Here is a 22,170-nt window from a genome sequence, read left to right on the forward strand (position 1 = left end):
TGGCTGAGGCCACTTTCACCACACCAGGGCCTGTGGCTGCTGGCTGAGGCCACCTACACCACACCAGGGCATTAGTTGCTATTGAGGCCAATTACACCACACCAGGGTCTGTGGCTCTTGCTCAGGCCACTTACACCACACCAGGGCCTGTGGCTCTTGCTCAGGCCACTTACACCACACCAGGGCCTGTGGCTGCTGGCTGAGGCCACCTACACCAAACCAGGGCATTAGTTGCTATTGAGGCCAATTACACCACACCAGGGTCTGTGGCTCTTGCTCAGGCCACTTACACCACACCAGGGCCTGTGGCTCTTGCTCAGGCCACTTACACCACACCAGGGCCTGTGGCTGCTGGCTGAGGCCACCTACACCACACCAGGGCCTGTGGCTGCTGGCTGAGGCCACTTATACCACACCAGGGCCCTTTTGCTGCTGGCTGAGGCCACTTACACCACACCAGTGCCTGTGGCTTCTGTCTGAGGCGACTTACACCACACCAGGGCCTGTGGCTGCTGGCTGAGGCCAATTACACCACACCAGGGTCTGTGGCTCTTGCTCAGGCCACTTACACCACACCAGGGCCTGTGGCACTGGCTGAGGCCACTTACACCACACCAGGGCCTGTGGCTGCTGGCTGAGGCCACTTACACCACACCAGGGCCTGTGGCTGCTGGCTGAGGCCACTTACACCACACCAGGGCCTGTGGCTGCTGGCTGAGGCCACTCACATCACACCAGGCCCTGCGCTTCTGGCCGAGGCCATCTTCACCAAACCAGGCCCTGTGCTGCTATCTGTGGCCATGTACAACACACCAGGCCCTGTGCTGGTTCCTGAGGCCATCTTCAACAATCCAGGGCCTGTGCTGTTGGATAAATGCTAAACTGAGCCTTTGGGTTAGGGTATTATGCAAACATGAAGGTAGGGTTATAGGATTGTCTTCGTAACTTCAGGTACTTGCCACCTAATCACCTGAATCCATAAATTGAGACATTGTGCTGGGGCCAGCAGCTTATGGCCATACCACCCTGAGCACGCCCGACCTCGTCTGATCTCGGAAGCTGAGCAGGGCTGGGCTTGGTTAGTACTTGGATGGGAGACTGCCTGGGAATACCTGGTGCTGTAAGCCTTTCATTTTCATGTCATTGAACCGCTTTTGATCCAGAGAAGGGGTGTATTAAAAGACCAAAAGCAGCTGCCCATTAATGAGGGCACATTAACGACATTGCTTTTGGCTGTTTTCCAATGTCTTGTGCTGCTAGCTGATGCCACCTACACCACACCAGGGCCTGAGTGACCGGCTGGGGCCACTTACACCACATCAGGGCCTGTGGCTCTGGCTGAGGCCACTTACACCACACCAGGGCCTGTGGCTGCTGGCTGAGGCCACTTACACCACACCAGGGCCTTAGTTGCTATTGAGGCCAATTACACCACACCATGGTCTGTGGCTCTTGCTCAGGCCACTTACACCACACCAGGGCCTGTGGCACTGGCTGAGGCCACTTACACCACACCAGGGCCTGTGGCTGCTGGCTGAGGCCACTTACACCACACAAGGGCTTGTGGCTGCTGGCTGAGGCCACCTACACCACACCAGGGCCTGTGGCTGCTGGCTGAGGCCACCTACACCACACCAGGGTCTGTGGCTCTTGCTCAGGCCACTTACACCACACCAGGGCCTGTGGCTCTTGCTCAGGCCACTTACACCACACCAGGGCCTGTGGCTGCTGGCTGAGGCCACTTACACCACACCAGGGCCTGTGGCTGCTGGCTGAGGCCATCTACACCACACCAGGGCCTGTGGCTGCTGGCTGAGGCGACTTACACCACACCAGGGCCCTTTTGCTGCTGGCTGAGGCCACTTACACCACACCAGTGCCTGTGGCTGCTGGCTGAGGCCACTTACACCACACCAGGGCCTGTGGCTCTTGCTCAGGCCACTCACATCACACCAGGCCCTGCGCTTCTGGCCGAGGCCATCTTCACCAAACCAGGCCCTGTGGCTCTTGCTCAGGCCACTTACACCACACCAGGGCCTGTGGCTCTGGCTTAGGCCACTTACACCACACCAGGGCCTGTGGCACTTGCTCAGGCCACTTACACCACACCAGGGCCTGTGGCTGCTGGCTGAGGCCACTTACACCACACCAGGGCCTGTGGCTCTTACTCAGGCCACTTACACCACACCAGGGCCTGTGGCACTGGCTGAGGCCACCTACACCACACCAGGGCCTGTGGCGCTGGCTGAGGCGACTTATACCACACCAGGGCCCTTTTGCTGCTGGCTGAGGCCACTTACACCACACCAGTGCCTGTGGCTTCTGTCTGAGGCGACTTACACCACACCAGGGCCTGTGGCTGCTGGCTGAGGCCAATTACACCACACCAGGGTCTGTGGCTCTTGCTCAGGCCACTTACACCACACCAGGGCCTGTGGCACTGGCTGAGGCCACTTACACCACACCAGGGCCTGTGGCTGCTGGCTGAGGCCACTTACACCACACAAGGGCTTGTGGCTGCTGGCTGAGGCCACCTACACCACACCAGGGCCTGTGGCTGCTGGCTGAGGCCACCTACACCACACCAGGGCCTGTGGCTCTTGCTCAGGCCACTTACACCACACCAGGGCCTGTGGCTCTTGCTCTGGCCACTTACACCACACCAGGGCCTGTGGCTCTTGCTCAGGCCACTCATATCACACCAGGCCCTGTGCTTCTGGCTGAGGCCATCTTCACCAAACCAGGCCCTGTGCTGCTTGCTGTGGCCATGTACAACACACCAGGCCCTGTGCTGTTTCCTGAGGCCATCTTCAACAATCCAGGGCCTGTGCTGTTGGATAAATGCCAAACTGAGCCTTTGGGTTAGGGTATTATGCAAACATGCAGGTATGGTTATAGGATTGTCTTCGTAACTTCAGGTACTTGCCACCTAATCACTTGAATCCATAAATTGAGACATTGTGCTGGGCCCAGCAGCTTACGGCCATACCACCCTGAGCACGCCCGACCTCGTCTGATCTCGGAAGCTAAGCAGGGCTGGGCTTGGTTAGTACTTGGATGGGAGACTGCCTGGGAATACCTGGTGCTGTAAGCCTTTCATTTTCATGTCATTGAACTGCTTTTGATCCAGAGAAGGGGTGTATTAAAAGACCAAAAGCAGCTGCCCATTAATGAGGGCACATTAACGACACTGCTTTTGGCTGTTTTCCAATGTCTTGTGCTGCTAGCTGATGCCACCTACACCACACCAGGGCCTGAGTGACCGGCTGGGGCCACTTACACCACATCAGGGCCTGTGGCTCTGGCTGAGGCCACTTACACCACACCAGGGCCTGTGGCTGCTGGCTGAGGCCAGTTAAACCACACCAGAGCCTGTGGCTGCTGGCTGAAGCCACTTACACCACACCAGGGCCTTAGTTGCTATTGAGGCCAATTACACCACACCAGGGTATGTGGCTCTTGCTCAGGCCACTTACACCACACCAGGGCCTTAGTTGCTATTGAGGCCAATTACACCACACCAGGGCCTGTGGCACTGGCTGAGGCCACTTACACCACACCAGGGCCTGTGGCTGCTGGCTGAGGCCACTTACACCACACCAGTGCCTGTGGCTTCTGGCTGAGGCCACTTACACCACACCAGGGCCTGTGGCTGCTGGCTGAGGCCACTTACACCACACCAGGGCCTGTGGCTCTTGCTCAGGCCACTCACATCACACCAGGCCCTGCGCTTCTGGCCGAGGCCATCTTCACCAAACCAGGCCCTGTGGTTCTTGCTCAGGCCACTTACACCACACCAGGGCCTTATTTGCTATTGAGGCCACTTACACCACACCAGGGCCTGTGGCACTTGCTCAGGCCACTTACACCACACCAGGGCCTGTGGCACTTGCTCAGGCCACTTACACCACACCAGGGCCTGTGGCACTTGCTCAGGCCACTTACACCACACCAGGGCCTGTGGCACTTGCTCAGGCCACTTACACCACACCAGGGCCTGTGGCTGCTGGCTGAGGCCACTTACACCACACCAGGGCCTGTGGCTCTTGCTCAGGCCACTTACACCACACCAGGGCCTGTGGCACTGGCTGAGGCCACTTAGACCACACCAGGGCCTGTGGCTGCTGGCTGAGGCCACCTACACCACACCAGGGCCTGTGGCTGCTGGCTGAGGCGACTTACACCACACCAGGGCCCTTTTGCTGCTGGCTGAGGCCACTTACACCACACCAGTGCCTGTGGCTTCTGGCTGAGGCGACTTACACCACACCAGGGCCTGTGGCTGCTGGCTGAGGCCACTTACACCACACCAAGGCCTGTGGCTCTTGCTCAGGCCACTCACATCACACCAGGCCCTGCGCTTCTGGCCGAGGCCATCTTCACCAAACCAGGCCCTGTGCTGCTTGCTGTGGCCATGTACAACACACCAGGCCCTGTGCTGGTTCCTGAGGCCATCTTCAACAATCCAGGGCCTGTGCTGTTGGATAAATGCCAAACTGAGCCTTTGGGTTAGGGTATTATGCAAACATGCAGGTATGGTTATAGGATTGTCTTCGTAACTTCAGGTACTTGCCACCTAATCACCTGAATCCATAAATTGAGACATTGTGCTGGGGCCAGCAGCTTACGGCCATACCACCCTGAGCACGCCCGACCTCGTCTGATCTCGGAAGCTAAGCAGGGCTGGGCTTGGTTAGTACTTGGATGGGAGACTGCCTGGGAATACCTGGTGCTGTAAGCCTTTGATTTTCATGTCATTGAACCGCTTTTGATCCAGAGAAGGGGTGTATTAAAAGACCAAAAGCAGCTGCCCATTAATGAGGGCACATTAACGACATTGCTTTTGGCTGTTTTCCAATGTCTTGTGCTGCTAGCTGATGCCACCTACACCACACCAGGGCCTGAGTGACCGGCTGGGGCCACTTACACCACATCAGGGCCTGTGGCTCTTGCTCAGGCCACTTACACCACACCAGGGCCTGTGGCTCTTGCTCAGGCCACTCATATCACACCAGGCCCTGTGCTTCTGGCTGAGGCCACTTAGACCACACCAGGGCCTGTGGCTGCTGGCTGAGGCCACTTACACCACACCAGGGCCTGTGGCTGCTGGCTGAGGCCATCTACACCACACCAGGGCCTGTGGCTGCTGGCTGAGGCGACTTACACCACACCAGGGCCCTTTTGCTGCTGGCTGAGGCCACTTACACCACACCAGTGCCTGTGGCTTCTGGCTGAGGCGACTTACACCACACCAGGGCCTGTGGCTGCTGGCTGAGGCCACTTACACCACACCAGGGCCTGTGGCTGCTGGCTGAGGCCACTTACACCACACCAGGGCCTTAGTTGCTATTGAGGCCAATTACACCACACCATGGTCTGTGGCTCTTGCTCAGGCCACTTACACCACACCAGGGCCTGTGGCACTGGCCGAGGCCACTTACACCACACCAGGGCCTGTGGCTGCTGGCTGAGGCCACTTACACCACACAAGGGCTTGTGGCTGCTGGCTGAGGCCACCTACACCACACCAGGGCCTGTGGCTGCTGGCTGAGGCCACCTACACCACACCAGGGCCTGTGGCTCTTGCTCAGGCCACTTACACCACACCAGGGCCTGTGGCTCTTGCTCAGGCCACTTACACCACACCAGGGCCTGTGGCTCTTGCTGAGGCCACTCATATCACACCAGGCCCTGTGCTTCTGGCTGAGGCCACTTAGACCACACCAGGGCCTGTGGCTGCTGGCTGAGGCCAGTTACACCACACCAGGGCCTGTGGCTGCTGGCTGAGGCCATCTACACCACACCAGGGCCTGTGGCTGCTGGCTGAGGCGACTTACACCACACCAGGGCCCTTTTGCTGCTGGCTGAGGCCACTTACACCACACCAGTGCCTGTGGCTTCTGGCTGAGGCGACTTACACCACACCAGGGCCTGTGGCTGCTGGCTGAGGCCACTTACACCACACCAGGGCCTGTGGCTCTTGCTCAGGCCACTCACATCACACCAGGCCCTGCGCTTCTGGCCGAGGCCATCTTCACCAAACCAGGCCCTGTGGCTCTTGCTCAGGCCACTTACACCACACCAGGGCCTGTGGCTCTGGCTTAGGCCGCTTACACCACACCAGGGCCTGTGGCTGCTGGCTGAGGCCACTTACACCACACCAGGGCCTGTGGCTCTTACTCAGGCCACTTACACCACACCAGGGCCTGTGGCACTGGCTGAGGCCACTTAGACCACACCAGGGCCTGTGGCTGCTGGCTGAGGCCACTTACACCACACCAGGGCCTGTGGCTGCTGGCTGAGGCCACTTACACCAAACCAGGGCCTGTGGCTGCTTGCTGAGGCCATCTTCACCAAACCAGGCCCTGTGCTGCTTGCTGTGGCCATGTAAAACACACCAGGTCCTGTGCTGGTTCTTGAGGCCATCTTCAACAATCCAGGGCCTGTGCTGTTGGATAAATGCCAAACTGAGCCTTTGGGTTAGGGTATTATGCAAACATGCAGGTATGGTTATAGGATTGTCTTCGTAATTTCAGGTACTTGCCACCTAATCACTTGAATCCATAAATTGAGACATTGTGCTGGAGCCAGCAGCTTTCGGCCATACCACCCTGAGCACGCCCGACCTCGTCTGATCTCGGAAGCTAAGCAGGGCTGGGCTTGGTTAGTACTTGGATGGGAGACTGCCTGGGAATATCTGGTGCTGTAAGCCTTTCATTTTCATGTCATTGAACCGCTTTTGATCCAGAGAAGGGGTGTATTAAAAGACCAAAAGCAGCTCCCCATTAATGAGGGCACATTAACGACATTGCTTTTGGCTGTTTTCCAATGTCTTGTGCTGCTAGCTGATGCCACTTACACCACACCAGGGCCTGTGGCTGCTGGCTGAGGCCACTTACACCACACCAGGGCCTGTGGCTGCTGGCTGAGGCCACCTACACCACACCAGGGCCTTAGTTGCTATTGAGGCCAATTACACCACACCAGGGTCTGTGGCTCTTGCTCAGGCCACTTACACCACACCAGGGCCTGTGGCACTGGCTGAGGCCACTTACACCACACCAGGGCCTGTGGCTGCTGGCTGAGGCCAGTTACACCACACCAGAGCCTGTGGCTGCTGGCTGAAGCCACTTACACCACACCAGGGCCTTAGTTGCTATTGAGGCCACTTACACCACACCAGGGCCTGTGGCTGCTGGCTGAGGCCACCTACACCACACCAGGGCCTTAGTTGCTATTGAGGCCAATTACACCACACCAGGGTCTGTGGCTCTTGCTCAGGCCACTTACACCACACCAGGGCCTGTGGCACTGGCTGAGGCCACTTACACCACACCAGGGCCTTTGGCTGCTGGCTTAGGCCACCTACACCACACCAGGGCCTTAGTTGCTATTGAGGCCAATTACACCACACAAGGGCCTGTGGCTGCTGGCTGAGGCCACCTACACCACACCAGGGCCTGTGGCTGCTGGCTGAGGCCACTTACACCACACCAGGGCCCTTTTGCTGCTGGCTGAGGCCACTTACACCACACCAGTGCCTGTGGCTTCTGGCTGAGGCGACGTACACCACACCAGGGCCTGTGGCTGCTGGCTGAGGCCACTTACACCACACCAGGGCCTGTGGCTGCTGGCTGAGGCCACCTACACCACACCAGGGCATTAGTTGCTATTGAGGCCAATTACACCACACCAGGGTCTGTGGCTCTTGCTCAGGCCACTTACACCACACCAGGGCCTGTGGCTCTTGCTCAGGCCACTTACACCACACCAGGGCCTGTGGCTGCTGGCTGAGGCCACTTACACCACACCAGGGCCTGTGGCTGCTGGCTGAGGCCACCTACACCACACCAGGGCCTGTGGCTGCTGGCTGAGGCCACCTACACCACACCAGGGCCTGTGGCTGCTGGCTGAGGCCACTTACACCACACCAGTGCCTGTGGCTTCTGGCTGAGGCGACTTACACCACACCAGGGCCTGTGGCTGCTGGCTGAGGCCACTTACACCACACCAAGGCCTGTGGCTCTTGCTCAGGCCACTCACATCACACCAGGCCCTGCGCTTCTGGCCGAGGCCATCTTCACCAAACCAGGCCCTGTGCTCCTTGCTGTGGCCATGTACAACACACCAGGCCCTGTGCTGGTTCCTGAGGCCATCTTCAACAATCCAGGGCCTGTGCTGTTGGATAAATGCCAAACTGAGCCTTTGGGTTAGGGTATTATGCAAACATGCAGGTATGGTTATAGCATTGTCTTCGTAACTTCAGGTACTTGCCACCTAATCACTTGAATCCATAAATTGAGACATTGTGCTGGAGCCAGCAGCTTACGGCCATACCACCCTGAGCACGCCCGACCTCGTCTGATCTCGGAAGCTAAGCATGGCTGGGCTTGGTTAGTACTTGGATGGGAGACTGCCTGGGAATACCTGGTGCTGTAACCCTTTGATTTTCATGTCATTGAACCGCTTTTGATCCAGAGAAGGGGTGTATTAAAAGACCAAAAGCAGCTACCCATTAATGAGGGCACATTAACGACACTGCTTTTGGCTCTTTTCCAATGTCTTGTGCTGCTAGCTGATGCAACCTACACCACACAAGGGCCTGAGTGACCGGCTGGGGCCACTTACACCACATCAGGGCCTGTGGCTCTGGCTGAGGCCACTTTCACCACACCAGGGCCTGTGGCTGCTGGCTGAGGCCACCTACACCACACCAGGGCATTAGTTGCTATTGAGGCCAATTACACCACACCAGGGTCTGTGGCTCTTGCTCAGGCCACTTACACCACACCAGGGCCTGTGGCTCTTGCTCAGGCCACTTACACCACACCAGGGCCTGTGGCTGCTGGCTGAGGCCACCTACACCACACCAGGGCATTAGTTGCTATTGAGGCCAATTACACCACACCAGGGTCTGTGGCTCTTGCTCAGGCCACTTACACCACACCAGGGCCTGTGGCTCTTGCTCAGGCCACTTACACCACACCAGGGCCTGTGGCACTGGCTGAGGCCACTTACACCACACCAGGGCCTGTGGCTGCTGGCTGAGGCCACTTACACCACACCAGGGCCTGTGGCTGCTGGCTGAGGCTACTTACACCACACCAGGGCCTGTGGCTGGTGGCTGAGGCCACCTACACCACACCAGGGCCTGTGGCTGCTGGCTGAGGCGACTTATACCACACCAGGGCCCTTTTGCTGCTGGCTGAGGCCACTTACACCACACCAGTGCCTGTGGCTTCTGTCTGAGGCGACTTACACCACACCAGGGCCTGTGGCTGCTGGCTGAGGCCAATTATACCACACCAGGGTCTGTGGCTCTTGCTCAGGCCACTTACACCATACCAGGGCCTGTGGCACTGGCTGAGGCCACTTACACCACACCAGGGCCTGTGGCTGCTGGCTGAGGCCACTTACACCACACCAGGGCCTGTGGCTGCTGGCTGAGGCCACTTACACCACACCAGGGCCTGTGGCTGCTGGCTGAGGCCACCTACACCACACCAGGGCCTGTGGCTGCTGGCTGAGGCGACTTGCACCACACCAGGGCCCTTTTGCTGCTGGCTGAGGCCACTTACACCACACCAGTGCCTGTGGCTTCTGGCTGAGGCGACTTACACCACACCAGGGCCTGTGGCTGCTGGCTGATGCCACCTACACCACACCAGGGCCTGAGTGACCGGCTGGGGCCACTTACACCACATCAGGGCCTGTGGCTGCTGGCTGAGGCCAGTTACACCACACCAGAGCCTGTGGCTGCTGGATGAAGCCACTTACACCACACCAGGGCCTTAGTTGCTATTGAGGCCACTTACACCACACCAGGGCCTGTGGCTGCTGGCTGAGGCCACCTACACCACACCAGGGCCTGTGGCTGCTGGCTGAGGCCACTTACACCACACCAGGGCCTGTGGCTGCTGGCTGAAGCCACTTACACCACACCAGGGCCTTAGTTGCTATTGAGGCCACTTACACCACACCAGGGCCTGTGGCTGCTGGCTGAGGCCACCTACACCACACCAGGGCCCTTTTGCTGCTGGCTGAGGCCACTTACACCACACCAGTGCCTGTGGCTTCTGGCTGAGGCCACTTACACCACACCAGGGCCTGTGGCTGCTGGCTGAGGCCACTTACACCACACCAGGGCCTGTGGCTCTTGCTCAGGCCACTCACATCACACCAGGCCCTGCGCTTCTGGCCGAGGCCATCTTCACCAAACCAGGCCCTGTGGTTCTTGCTCAGGCCACTTACACCACACCAGGGCCTTATTTGCTATTGAGGCCACTTACACCACACCAGGGCCTGTGGCACTTGCTCAGGCCACTTACACCACACCAGGGCCTGTGGCACTTGCTCAGGCCACTTACACCACACCAGGGCCTGTGGCTGCTGGCTGAGGCCACTTACACCACACCAGGGCCTGTGGCTCTTGCTCAGGCCACTTACACCACACCAGGGCCTGTGGCTGCTGGCTGAGGCCACTTACACCACACCAGGGCCTGTGGCTGCTGGCTGAGGCCACCTACACCACACCAGGGCCTGTGGCTGCTGGCTGAGGCCACCTACACCACACCAGGGCCTGTGGCTGCTGGCTGAGGCGACTTACACCACACCAGGGCCCTTTTGCTGCTGGCTGAGGCCACTTACACCACACCAGTGCCTGTGGCTTCTGGTGAGGCGACTTACACCACACCAGGGCCTGTGGCTGCTGGCTGATGCCACCTACACCACACCAGGGCCTGAGTGACCGGCTGGGGCCACCTACACCACATCAGGGCCTGTGGCTGCTGGCTGAGGCCAGTTACACCACACCAGAGCCTGTGGCTGCTGGCTGAAGCCACTTACACCACACCAGGGCCTTAGTTGCTATTGAGGCCACTTACACCACACCAGGGCCTGTGGCTGCTGGCTGAGGCCACCTACACCACACCAGGGCCTGTGGCTGCTGGCTGAGGCCACTTACACCACACCAGGGCCCTTTTGCTGCTGGCTGAGGCCACTTACACCACACCAGTGCCTGTGGCTTCTGGCTGAGGCGACTTACACCACACCAGGGCCTGTGGCTGCTGGCTGATGCCACCTACACCACACCAGGGCCTGAGTGACCGGCTGGGGCCACTTACACCACATCAGGGCCTGTGGCTGCTGGCTGAGGCCAGTTACACCACACCAGAGCCTGTGGCTGCTGGCTGAAGCCACTTACACCACACCAGGGCCTTAGTTGCTATTGAGGCCACTTACACCACACCAGGGCCTGTGGCTGCTGGCTGAGGCCACCTACACCACACCAGGGCCTTAGTTGCTATTGAGGCCAATTACACCACACCAGGGTCTGTGGCTCTTGCTCAGGCCACTTACACCACACCAGGGCCTGTGGCACTGGCTGAGGCCACTTACACCACACCAGGGCCTGTGGCTGATGGTTTAGGCCACCTACACCACACCAGGGCCTTAGTTGCTATTGAGGCCAATTACACCACACAAGGGCCTGTGGCTGCTGGCTGAGGCCACCTACACCACACCAGGGCCTGTGGCTGCTGGCTGAGGCCACTTACACCACACCAGTGCCTGTGGCTTCTGGCTGAGGCGACTTACACCACACCAGGGCCTGTGGCTGCTGGCTGAGGCCACTTACACCACACCAAGGCCTGTGGCTCTTGCTCAGGCCACTCACATCACACCAGGCCCTGCGCTTCTGGCCGAGGCCATCTTCACCAAACCAGGCCCTGTGCTCCTTGCTGTGGCCATGTACAACACACCAGGCCCTGTGCTGGTTCCTGAGGCCATCTTCAACAATCCAGGGCCTGTGCTGTTGGATAAATGCCAAACTGAGCCTTTGGGTTAGGGTATTATGCAAACATGCAGGTATGGTTATAGCATTGTCTTCGTAACTTCAGGTACTTGCCACCTAATCACTTGAATCCATAAATTGAGACATTGTGCTGGAGCCAACAGCTTACGGCCATACCACCCTGAGCACGCCCGACCTCGTCTGATCTCGGAAGCTAAGCAGGGCTGGGCTTGGTTAGTACTTGGATGGGAGACTGCCTGGGAATACCTGGTGCTGTAAGCCTTTGATTTTCATGTCATTGAACCGCTTTTGATCCAGAGAAGGGGTGTATTAAAAGACCAAAAGCAGCTGCCCATTAATGAGGGCACATTAACGACACTGCTTTTGGCTCTTTTCCAATGTCTTGTGCTGCTAGCTGATGCAACCTACACCACACAAGGGCCTGAGTGACCGGCTGGGGCCACTTACACCACATCAGGGCCTGTGGCTCTGGCTGAGGCCACTTTCACCACACCAGGGCCTGTGGCTGCTGGCTGAGGCCACCTACACCACACCAGGGCATTAGTTGCTATTGAGGCCAATTACACCACACCAGGGTCTGTGGCTCTTGCTCAGGCCACTTACACCACACCAGGGCCTGTGGCTCTTGCTCAGGCCACTTACACCACACCAGGGCCTGTGGCTGCTGGCTGAGGCCACCTACACCACACCAGGGCATTAGTTGCTATTGAGGCCAATTACACCACACCAGGGTCTGTGGCTCTTGCTCAGGCCACTTACACCACACCAGGGCCTGTGGCTCTTGCTCAGGCCACTTACACCACACCAGGGCCTGTGGCACTGGCTGAGGCCACTTACACCACACCAGGGCCTGTGGCTGCTGGCTGAGGCCACTTACACCACACCAGGGCCTGTGGCTGCTGGCTGAGGCTACTTACACCACACCAGGGCCTGTGGCTGGTGGCTGAGGCCACCTACACCACACCAGGGCCTGTGGCTGCTGGCTGAGGCGACTTATACCACACCAGGGCCCTTTTGCTGCTGGCTGAGGCCACTTACACCACACCAGTGCCTGTGGCTTCTGTCTGAGGCGACTTACACCACACCAGGGCCTGTGGCTGCTGGCTGAGGCCAATTATACCACACCAGGGTCTGTGGCTCTTGCTCAGGCCACTTACACCATACCAGGGCCTGTGGCACTGGCTGAGGCCACTTACACCACACCAGGGCCTGTGGCTGCTGGCTGAGGCCACTTACACCACACCAGGGCCTGTGGCTGCTGGCTGAGGCCACTTACACCACACCAGGGCCTGTGGCTGCTGGCTGAGGCCACCTACACCACACCAGGGCCTGTGGCTGCTGGCTGAGGCGACTTACACCACACCAGGGCCCTTTTGCTGCTGGCTGAGGCCACTTACACCACACCAGTGCCTGTGGCTTCTGGCTGAGGCGACTTACACCACACCAGGGCCTGTGGCTGCTGGCTGATGCCACCTACACCACACCAGGGCCTGAGTGACCGGCTGGGGCCACTTACACCACATCAGGGCCTGTGGCTGCTGGCTGAGGCCAGTTACACCACACCAGAGCCTGTGGCTGCTGGCTGAAGCCACTTACACCACACCAGGGCCTTAGTTGCTATTGAGGCCACTTACACCACACCAGGGCCTGTGGCTGCTGGCTGAGGCCACCTACACCACACCAGGGCCTGTGGCTGCTGGCTGAGGCCACTTACACCACACCAGGGCCTGTGGCTGCTGGCTGAAGCCACTTACACCACACCAGGGCCTTAGTTGCTATTGAGGCCACTTACACCACACCAGGGCCTGTGGCTGCTGGCTGAGGCCACCTACACCACACCAGGGCCCTTTTGCTGCTGGCTGAGGCCACTTACACCACACCAGTGCCTGTGGCTTCTGGCTGAGGCCACTTACACCACACCAGGGCCTGTGGCTGCTGGCTGAGGCCACTTACACCACACCAGGGCCTGTGGCTCTTGCTCAGGCCACTCACATCACACCAGGCCCTGCGCTTCTGGCCGAGGCCATCTTCACCAAACCAGGCCCTGTGGTTCTTGCTCAGGCCACTTACACCACACCAGGGCCTTATTTGCTATTGAGGCCACTTACACCACACCAGGGCCTGTGGCACTTGCTCAGGCCACTTACACCACACCAGGGCCTGTGGCACTTGCTCAGGCCACTTACACCACACCAGGGCCTGTGGCTGCTGGCTGAGGCCACTTACACCACACCAGGGCCTGTGGCTCTTGCTCAGGCCACTTACACCACACCAGGGCCTGTGGCTGCTGGCTGAGGCCACTTACACCACACCAGGGCCTGTGGCTGCTGGCTGAGGCCACCTACACCACACCAGGGCCTGTGGCTGCTGGCTGAGGCCACCTACACCACACCAGGGCCTGTGGCTGCTGGCTGAGGCGACTTACACCACACCAGGGCCCTTTTGCTGCTGGCTGAGGCCACTTACACCACACCAGTGCCTGTGGCTTCTGGTGAGGCGACTTACACCACACCAGGGCCTGTGGCTGCTGGCTGATGCCACCTACACCACACCAGGGCCTGAGTGACCGGCTGGGGCCACTTACACCACATCAGGGCCTGTGGCTGCTGGCTGAGGCCAGTTACACCACACCAGAGCCTGTGGCTGCTGGCTGAAGCCACTTACACCACACCAGGGCCTTAGTTGCTATTGAGGCCACTTACACCACACCAGGGCCTGTGGCTGCTGGCTGAGGCCACCTACACCACACCAGGGCCTGTGGCTGCTGGCTGAGGCCACTTACACCACACCAGGGCCTGTGGCTGCTGGCTGAAGCCACTTACACCACACCAGGGCCTTAGTTGCTATTGAGGCCACTTACACCACACCAGGGCCTGTGGCTGCTGGCTGAGGCCACCTACACCACACCAGGGCCCTTTTGCTGCTGGCTGAGGCCACTTACACCACACCAGTGCCTGTGGCTTCTGGCTGAGGCCACTTACACCACACCAGGGCCTGTGGCTGCTGGCTGAGGCCACCTACACCACACCAGGGCCTGTGGCTGCTGGCTGAGGCGACTTACACCACACCAGGGCCCTTTTGCTGCTGGCTGAGGCCACTTACACCACACCAGTGCCTGTGGCTTCTGGCTGAGGCGACTTACACCACACCAGGGCCTGTGGCTGCTGGCTGATGCCACCTACACCACACCAGGGCCTGAGTGACCGGCTGGGGCCACTTACACCACATCAGGGCCTGTGGCTGCTGGCTGAGGCCAGTTACACCACACCAGAGCCTGTGGCTGCTGGCTGAAGCCACTTACACCACACCAGGGCCTTAGTTGCTATTGAGGCCACTTACACCACACCAGGGCCTGTGGCTGCTGGCTGAGGCCACCTACACCACACCAGGGCCTTAGTTGCTATTGAGGCCAATTACACCACACCAGGGTCTGTGGCTCTTGCTCAGGCCACTTACACCACACCAGGGCCTGTGGCACTGGCTGAGGCCACTTACACCACACCAGGGCCTGTGGCTGATGGCTTAGGCCACCTACACCACACCAGGGCCTTAGTTGCTATTGAGGCCAATTACACCACACAAGGGCCTGTGGCTGCTGGCTGAGGCCACCTACACCACACCAGGGCCTGTGGCTGCTGGCTGAGGCCACTTACACCACACCAGTGCCTGTGGCTTCTGGCTGAGGCGACTTACACCACACCAGGGCCTGTGGCTGCTGGCTGAGGCCACTTACACCACACCAAGGCCTGTGGCTCTTGCTCAGGCCACTCACATCACACCAGGCCCTGCGCTTCTGGCCGAGGCCATCTTCACCAAACCAGGCCCTGTGCTCCTTGCTGTGGCCATGTACAACACACCAGGCCCTGTGCTGGTTCCTGAGGCCATCTTCAACAATCCAGGGCCTGTGCTGTTGGATAAATGCCAAACTGAGCCTTTGGGTTAGGGTATTATGCAAACATGCAGGTATGGTTATAGCATTGTCTTCGTAACTTCAGGTACTTGCCACCTAATCACTTGAATCCATAAATTGAGACATTGTGCTGGAGCCAACAGCTTACGGCCATACCACCCTGAGCACGCCCGACCTCGTCTGATCTCGGAAGCTAAGCAGGGCTGGGCATGGTTAGTACTTGGATGGGAGACTGCCTGGGAATACCTGGTGCTGTAAGCCTTTGATTTTCATGTCATTGAACCGCTTTTGATCCAGAGAAGGGGTGTATTAAAAGACCAAAAGCAGCTGCCCATTAATGAGGGCACATTAACGACACTGCTTTTGGCTCTTTTCCAATGTCTTGTGCTGCTAGCTGATGCAACCTACACCACACAAGGGCCTGAGTGACCGGCTGGGGCCACTTACACCACATCAGGGCCTGTGGCTCTGGCTGAGGCCACTTTCACCACACCAGGGCCTGTGGCTCTGGCTGAGGCCACTTTCACCACACCAGGGCCTGTGGCTGCTGGCTGAGGCCACCTACACCACACCAGGGCATTAGTTGCTATTGAGGCCAATTACACCACACCAGGGTCTGTGGCTCTTGCTCAGGCCACTTACACCACACCAGGGCCTGTGGCTCTTGCTCAGGCCACTTACACCACACCAGGGCCTGTGGCTGCTGGCTGAGGCCACCTACACCACACCAGGGCATTAGTTGCTATTGAGGCCAATTACACCACACCAGGGTCTGTGGCTCTTGCTCAGGCCACTTACACCACACCAGGGCCTGTGGCTCTTGCTCAGGCCACTTACACCACACCAGGGCCTGTGGCACTGGCTGAGGCCACTTACACCACACCAGGGCCTGTGGCTGCTGGCTGAGGCCAATTATACCACACCAGGGTCTGTGGCTCTTGCTCAGGCCACTTACACCACACCAGGGCCTGTGGCACTGGCTGAGGCCACTTACATCACACCAGGGCCTGTGGCTGCTGGCTGAGGCCACTTACACCACACCAGGGCCTGTGGCTGCTGGCTGAGGCCACTTACACCACACCAGGGCCTGTGGCTGCTGGCTGAGGCCACCTACACCACACCAGGGCCTGTGGCTGCTGGCTGAGGCGACTTACACCACACCAGGGCCCTTTTGCTGCTGGCTGAGGCCACTTACACCACACCAGTGCCTGTGGCTTCTGGCTGAGGCGACTTACACCACACCAGGGCCTGTGGCTGCTGGCTGATGCCACCTACACCACACCAGGGCCTGAGTGACCGGCTGGGGCCACTTACACCACATCAGGGCCTGTGGCTGCTGGCTGAGGCCAGTTACACCACACCAGAGCCTGTGGCTGCTGGCTGAAGCCACTTACACCACACCAGGGCCTTAGTTGCTATTGAGGCCACTTACACCACACCAGGGCCTGTGGCTGCTGGCTGAGGCCACCTACACCACACCAGGGCCTGTGGCTGCTGGCTGAGGCCACTTACACCACACCAGGGCCTGTGGCTGCTGGCTGAAGCCACTTACACCACACCAGGGCCTTAGTTGCTATTGAGGCCACTTACACCACACCAGGGCCTGTGGCTGCTGGCTGAGGCCACCTACACCACACCAGGGCCCTTTTGCTGCTGGCTGAGGCCACTTACACCACACCAGTGCCTGTGGCTTCTGGCTGAGGCCACTTACACCACACCAGGGCCTGTGGCTGCTGGCTGAGGCCACTTACAAAACACCAGGGCCTGTGGCTCTTGCTCAGGCCACTCACATCACACCAGGCCCTGCGCTTCTGGCCGAGGCCATCTTCACCAAACCAGGCCCTGTGGTTCTTGCTCAGGCCACTTACACCACACCAGGGCCTTATTTGCTATTGAGGCCACTTACACCACACCAGGGCCTGTGGCACTTGCTCAGGCCACTTACACCACACCAGGGCCTGTGGCACTTGCTCAGGCCACTTACACCACACCAGGGCCTGTGGCTGCTGGCTGAGGCCACTTACACCACACCAGGGCCTGTGGCTCTTGCTCAGGCCACTTACACCACACCAGGGCCTGTGGCTGCTGGCTGAGGCCACTTACACCACACCAGGGCCTGTGGCTGCTGGCTGAGGCCACCTACACCACACCAGGGCCTGTGGCTGCTGGCTGAGGCCACCTACACCACACCAGGGCCTGTGGCTGCTGGCTGAGGCCACTTAGACCACACCAGTGCCTGTGGCTTCTGGCTGAGGCGACTTACACCACACCAGGGCCTGTGGCTGCTGGCTGAGGCCACTTACACCACACCAGGGCCTGTGGCTGCTGGCTGAGGCCACTTACACCACACCAGGGCCTGTGGCTGCTGGCTGAGGCTACTTACACCACACCAGGGCCTGTGGCTGGTGGCTGAGGCCACCTACACCACACCAGGGCCTGTGGCTGCTGGCTGAGGCGACTTATACCACACCAGGGCCCTTTTGCTGCTGGCTGAGGCCACTTACACCACACCAGTGCCTGTGGCTTCTGTCTGAGGCGACTTACACCACACCAGGGCCTGTGGCTGCTGGCTGAGGCCAATTATACCACACCAGGGTCTGTGGCTCTTGCTCAGGCCACTTACACCACACCAGGGCCTGTGGCACTGGCTGAGGCCACTTACACCACACCAGGGCCTGTGGCTGCTGGCTGAGGCCACTTACACCACACCAGGGCCTGTGGCTGCTGGCTGAGGCCACTTACACCACACCAGGGCCTGTGGCTGCTGGCTGAGGCCACCTACACCACACCAGGGCCTGTGGCTGCTGGCTGAGGCGACTTACACCACACCAGGGCCCTTTTGCTGCTGGCTGAGGCCACTTACACCACACCAGTGCCTGTGGCTTCTGGCTGAGGCGACTTACACCACACCAGGGCCTGTGGCTGCTGGCTGATGCCACCTACACCACACCAGGGCCTGAGTGACCGGCTGGGGCCACTTACACCACATCAGGGCCTGTGGCTGCTGGCTAAGGCCAGTTACACCACACCAGAGCCTGTGGCTGCTGGCTGAAGCCACTTACGCCACACCAGGGCCTTAGTTGCTATTGAGGCCACTTACACCACACCAGGGCCTGTGGCTGCTGGCTGAGGCCACCTACACCACACCAGGGCCTGTGGCTGCTGGCTGAGGCCACTTACACCACACCAGGGCCTGTGGCTGCTGGCTGAAGCCACTTACACCACACCAGGGCCTTAGTTGCTATTGAGGCCACTTACACCACACCAGGGCCTTTGGCTGCTGGCTGAGGCCACCTACACCACACCAGGGCCCTTTTGCTGCTGGCTGAGGCCACTTACACCACACCAGTGCCTGTGGCTTCTGGCTGAGGCCACTTACACCACACCAGGGCCTGTGGCTGCTGGCTGAGGCCACTTACAAAACACCAGGGCCTGTGGCTCTTGCTCAGGCCACTCACATCACACCAGGCCCTGCGCTTCTGGCTGAGGCCATCTTCACCAAACCAGGCCCTGTGGTTCTTGCTCAGGCCACTTACACCACACCAGGGCCTTATTTGCTATTGAGGCCACTTACACCACACCAGGGCCTGTGGCACTTGCTCAGGCCACTTACACCACACCAGGGCCTGTGGCACTTGCTCAGGCCACTTACACCACACCAGGGCCTGTGGCTGCTGGCTGAGGCCACTTACACCACACCAGGGCCTGTGGCTCTTGCTCAGGCCACTTACACCACACCAGGGCCTGTGGCTGCTGGCTGAGGCCACTTACACCACACCAGGGCCTGTGGCTGCTGGCTGAGGCCACCTACACCACACCAGGGCCTGTGGCTGCTGGCTGAGGCCACCTACACCACACCAGGGCCTGTGGCTGCTGGCTGAGGCCACTTAGACCACACCAGTGCCTGTGGCTTCTGGCTGAGGCGACTTACACCACACCAGGGCCTGTGGCTGCTGGCTGAGGCCACTTACACCACACCAAGGCCTGTGGCTCTTGCTCAGGCCACTCACATCACACCAGGCCCTGCGCTTCTGGCCGAGGCCATCTTCACCAAACCAGGCCCTGTGCTCCTTGCTGTGGCCATGTACAACACACCAGGCCCTGTGCTGGTTCCTGAGGCCATCTTCAACAATCCAGGGCCTGTGCTGTTGGATAAATGCCAAACTGAGCCTTTGGGTTAGGGTATTATGCAAACATGCAGGTATGGTTATAGCATTGTCTTCGTAACTTCAGGTACTTGCCACCTAATCACTTGAATCCATAAATTGAGACATTGTGCTGGAGCCAGCAGCTTACGGCCATACCACCGTGAGCACGCCCGACCTCGTCTGATCTCAGAAGCTAAGCAGGGCTGGGCTTGGTTAGTACTTGGATGGGAGACTGCCTGGGAATACCTGGTGCTGTAAGCCTTTCATTTTCATATCATTGAACCGCTTTTGATCCAGAGAAGGGGTGTATTAAAAGACCAAAAGCAGCTGCCCATTAATGAGGGCACATTAACGACACTGCTTTTGGCTGTTTTCCAATGTCTTGTGCTGCTAGCTGATGCCACCTACACCACACCAGGGCCTGAGTGACCGGCTGGGGCCACTTACACCACATCAGGGCCTGTGGCTCTGGCTGAGGCCACTTACACCACACCAGGGCCTGTGGCTGCTGGCTGAGGCCAGTTACACCACACCAGAGCCTGTGGCTGCTGGCTGAAGCCACTTACACCACACCAGGGCCTTAGTTGCTATTGAGGCCACTTACACCACACCAGGGCCTGTGGCTGCTGGCTGAGGCCACCTACACCACACCAGGGCCTGTGGCTGCTGGCTGAGACCACTTACACCACACCAGGGCCTGTGGCTGCTGGCTGAAGCCACTTACACCACACCAGGGCCTTAGTTGCTATTGATGCCACTTACACCACACCAGGGCCTGTGGCTGCTGGCTGAGGCCACCTACACCACACCAGGGCCCTTTTGCTGCTGGCTGAGGCCACTTACACCACACCAGTGCATGTGGCTCCTGGCTGAGGCCACTTACACCACACCAGGGCCTGTGGCTGCTGAATGAGGCCACTTACACCACACCAGGGCCTGTGGCTCTTGCTCAGGCCACTCACATCACACCAGGCCCTGCGCTTCTGGCCGAGGCCATCTTCACCAAACCAGGCCCTGTGGTTCTTGCTCAGGCCACTTACACCACACCAGGGCCTTATTTGCTATTGAGGCCACTTACACCACACCAGGGCCTGTGGCTCTGGCTTAGGCCACTTACACCACACCAGGGCCTGTGGCACTGGCTGAGGCCACTTAGACCACACCAGGGCCTGTGGCTGCTGGCTGAGGCCACTCACACCACACCAGGGCCTGTGGCTGCTAGCTGAGGCCACTTACACCAAACCAGGGCCTGTGGCTGCTTGCTGAGGCCATCTTCACCAAACCAGGCCCTGTGCTGCTTGCTGTGGCCATGTAAAACACACCAGGTCCTGTGCTGGTTCTTGAGGCCATCTTCAACAATCCAGGGCCTGTGCTGTTGGATAAATGCCAAACTGAGCCTTTTGGTTAGGGTATTATGCAAACATGCAGGTATGGTTATAGGATTGTCTTCGTAACTTCAGGTACTTGCCACCTAATCACTTGAATCCATAAATTGAGACATTGTGCTGGGGCCAGCAGCTTACGGCCATACCACCCTGAGCACGCCCGACCTCGTCTGATCTCGGAAGCTAAGCAGGGCTGGGCTTGGTTAGTACTTGGATGGGAGACTGCCTGGGAATACCTGGTGCTGTAAGCCTTTCGTTTTCATGTCATTGAACCGCTTTTGATCCAGAGAAGGGGTGTATTAAAAGACCAGAAGCAGCTCCCCATTAATGAGGGCACATTAACGACATTGCTTTTGGCTGTTTTCCAATGTCTTGTGCTGCTAGCTGATGCCACCTACACCACACCAGGGCCTGAGTGACCGGCTGGGGCCACTTACACCACATCAGGGCCTGTTGCTCTGGCTGAGGCCACTTACACCACACCAGGGCCTGTGGCTGCTGGCTGAGGCCACCTACACCACACCAGGGCCTTAGTTGCTATTGAGGCCAATTACACCACACCAGGGTATGTGGCTCTTGCTCAGGCCACTTACACCACACCAGGGCCTTAGTTGCTATTGAGGCCAATTACACCACACCAGGGCCTGTGGCTCTTGCTCAGGCCACTCACATCACACCAGGCCCTGCGCTTCTGGCCGAGGCAATCTTCACCAAACCAGGCCCTGTGCTGCTAGCTGTGGCCATGTACAACACACCAGGCCCTGTGCTGGTTCCTGAGGCCATCTTCAACAATCCAGGGCCTGTGCTGTTGGATAAATGCTAAACTGAGCCTTTGGGTTAGGGTATTATGCAAACATGAAGGTAGGGTTATAGGATTGTCTTCGTAACTTCAGGTACTTGCCACCTAATCACCTG

The 22,170-nt window shown here is 59.1% G+C and overlaps 5 non-coding genes and 4 pseudogenes across 5 annotated transcripts; all 9 read left to right on the plus strand.

Annotated features, from left to right (window-relative positions):
• Positions 1 to 1,008: 1,008 nt before the first annotated feature.
• On the plus strand, positions 1,009 to 1,127 carry LOC146716093 (5S ribosomal RNA; annotated as a pseudogene).
• Positions 1,128 to 2,975: 1,848 nt separating this feature from the next.
• LOC146716094 (5S ribosomal RNA) lies at positions 2,976 to 3,094 on the plus strand. Its single transcript, XR_014919670.1, has one exon. It is a non-coding gene; the product is annotated as a 5S ribosomal RNA (ribosomal RNA).
• Positions 3,095 to 4,622: 1,528 nt separating this feature from the next.
• LOC146716095 (5S ribosomal RNA) lies at positions 4,623 to 4,741 on the plus strand. The gene has a single exon (XR_014919671.1). It is a non-coding gene; the product is annotated as a 5S ribosomal RNA (ribosomal RNA).
• Positions 4,742 to 6,593: 1,852 nt separating this feature from the next.
• LOC146716096 (5S ribosomal RNA) lies at positions 6,594 to 6,712 on the plus strand (annotated as a pseudogene).
• Positions 6,713 to 8,323: 1,611 nt separating this feature from the next.
• LOC146716097 (5S ribosomal RNA) lies at positions 8,324 to 8,442 on the plus strand (annotated as a pseudogene).
• A 3,512-nt stretch (positions 8,443 to 11,954) lies between these two features.
• Positions 11,955 to 12,073, plus strand: LOC146716098 (5S ribosomal RNA). Its single transcript, XR_014919672.1, has one exon. It is a non-coding gene; the product is annotated as a 5S ribosomal RNA (ribosomal RNA).
• A 3,791-nt stretch (positions 12,074 to 15,864) lies between these two features.
• LOC146716099 (5S ribosomal RNA) lies at positions 15,865 to 15,983 on the plus strand. Its single transcript, XR_014919374.1, has one exon. It is a non-coding gene; the product is annotated as a 5S ribosomal RNA (ribosomal RNA).
• Positions 15,984 to 20,012: 4,029 nt separating this feature from the next.
• Positions 20,013 to 20,131, plus strand: LOC146716100 (5S ribosomal RNA; annotated as a pseudogene).
• A 1,256-nt stretch (positions 20,132 to 21,387) lies between these two features.
• LOC146716101 (5S ribosomal RNA) lies at positions 21,388 to 21,506 on the plus strand. Its single transcript, XR_014919673.1, has one exon. It is a non-coding gene; the product is annotated as a 5S ribosomal RNA (ribosomal RNA).
• The last annotated feature ends 664 nt before the right edge of the window (positions 21,507 to 22,170 follow it).

This window comes from Copadichromis virginalis, linkage group LG3 (genome assembly GCF_057382275.1).
Source record: "Copadichromis virginalis isolate Kocher_CV1m ecotype Utaka linkage group LG3, C_Virginalis_male_GT1.1, whole genome shotgun sequence".
NCBI classification, from domain to species: Eukaryota; Metazoa; Chordata; class Actinopteri; order Cichliformes; family Cichlidae; genus Copadichromis; species Copadichromis virginalis.